Raw genomic sequence first — 2425 nt, 5'->3', positions numbered from 1 at the left:
GTATAATCCCAGGAAGACCAAAGGGAAGTCTCCTAAGTTGTCTTCTCCATGGGAAGGCCGATATGACGTGACTTTCCGAATAAAATGTGGTCGGCGAGGCAAGCCAAAGGTGGTGTATGCCAACAGGCTTTGGCGTTATCATGGCCCAGGACATTTCAGTTGGAATGAAATGAAGAACAGAACAAAAGATGCTGATGAAGATGTGTCACTTTAAAAAGACACTGTTGAAGAAGAATCTCTACCTGGTTTTGAGAGGGAAAACAGTGAAGCCGTTAATGAAGTTACTACCACTAATGGGACTGCTACCGATGATGGGACATTTGCTGATGGAGCAGATGAATCCCATGTGAAGCAGAAGCAAATGAGACAGAGACCAGTATGAAAGAAGAAACCTCTTGTAAAATTAAGATACTTTGTTGTATTTTAATTTTGTGTTTGTAAATTCTGTACATTTAATTAAGTTATTGTTAATTATCTATTGGTTTTATGTACGTGGCTATGGTTCGGGACGAACAATACTAAGGAAGAGGCAATGTTACGACAGCGGAAGTCACGTGACGCTTCTGGCGCGTTTAGCGCTGGTTGCTTGCGTGATGAGTTTCTCAAATGATCGGGGAAGTCCGAGTGTGTTCGAGGTGCCCCCTTCGTTAGTATATAAGCCTGGCAGAAAAGCCAGCAGGGATATATGAATGAAGTGAGAGCAGTAGTTATTTTGAGTTCAATGTCATACACAAAATCGGCCAAATGACAAGTAAAGTTTAAAGGAAAAATAAACTGTAGATATTGTTTTTCATAAAACCGGCCCTTATTATTTCGAGCCACAAGCACTATTGCTAGTAGAGTGGACATGAAGGAAGTAGTGATATTGATTTCTAAGTTATCAGACAAGCCCCCCAGTGGCACAGCAGTATGTCTGCGAATGTACAACGCTAGAATTCGGGTTTCGATAGTCGTGGTGGGCAGAGCACCGCTAGCCCATTATGTAGCTTTGTGCTTAATTACAAACAAACAAACAAAAGCTATCGGACAAAGATTAAGATGATGGCTGAAGTTTAAAAATGAAACACGTGCGCCATAAAAACAAATGGATTGTGCGAAAACGAAAAAAAGAAGAAGAAGAAGAAAACGAACAATAAGGTCAGATACGGCTAGGCTATATCTCGGCAATTCTTCTAAGGATTCGTTTTATTTTTTACTTATTAACTACTAATATCTTGATGGTTTACACTCTCTAATGCCTAAACTATAACTGCTACAATGGGTGAGTTTCAGAGGGGTCGATTCTGTACACAATCATCTCGTGTAAAAATACTCTCGATAGTGACTGCATGTTTTGGGGTGCGGGTGCTTACTTTTTCCTTCGCCACGCGAATCACTACTGCGAGTCTTTATTCAGTATTGTTACGACAGCGGAAGTCGCACGACGCTGGGAGCATGCGCTGGAGTTCTAGAAAGATCGAGGAACCTGTTGAACGTCCTAGCGTTTGCTGGACGCGCATTTTTATAATATATATATAAGCCGGCAAATAAAGTGACGGCAACAATTGAATTGCAGACAGAGAGATATAGAGACAGATAATCGAGTCAAGCCGTAAGTAAAGTGCGTGAATCGTTGTGAATTCTAGCGTGTGTTTAAGTTAAAGTGACTGTGGAAATTAAGTGTATTGCAAAGTTGAATTGAGAAAGAATAAACTAGTTTTATTTAAGAAAGGACTTGTATTGTAGAAGTTTCTTTGGAAAGAATTTCTACGGAAAATTAACAAACTAACACAGAGACGTAACAGTATAATGTTAAATAATTTTGCTTATAATGATCAGAATGCATTGTTTCATCAGTTCAGTACCGTTGCTGGCACCCTGATAGCGGAAGTCTGAGGGATTATAATGCTAAAATCAGGTTTTGATACCAGGAGGGGTGGAGGCAAAGCACAAATATCTAATTATCTAACAACAAAGAAAACCCTCCTATTATCGACATTTTCTACCGTAAAACAAAGTTCTCATAACTTTAATCTCGTTTCGCTGGCTTTAAGTGTGGGTTTACGTAAACCGACATTTTCATGACTTTGGTTTCGTGTTGGTAGTTTAAAAGTATGGGTTTACGTGAACTTCTATTGATTTCTCCGCTTATTCATAGTTTTATCAGGGAAATTGCAGCTACACTAAACACCATAATAGTTTTAAAATTATTTGTGCCGATAGTTTCAGGACAACAGTTTGTTAAAAATATATTAGTTTTATTCTTGGGCAGAGTTGAGCCGCAGAACTGGAGACACGTATAAAGAACACTGAGGGAAAACTTGGGAGATGTCGCTGGAAAACATTTCTACCACAAATGATATCTTTCTGAGAGGCCCGAACTGGATGCTAACAGCATTCGATTATACCACTTGTTGATCTCACTATTTTATAATTAAGTGTCTCG

The sequence above is a fragment of the Limulus polyphemus genome, unplaced genomic scaffold (genome assembly GCF_000517525.1).
Source record: "Limulus polyphemus unplaced genomic scaffold, Limulus_polyphemus-2.1.2 Scaffold8356, whole genome shotgun sequence".
In the NCBI taxonomy this organism is placed as follows: Eukaryota; Metazoa; Arthropoda; class Merostomata; order Xiphosura; family Limulidae; genus Limulus; species Limulus polyphemus.
The sequence above is the reverse complement of the archived record's forward strand: the minus strand, read 5'-3'. Positions refer to the sequence as shown.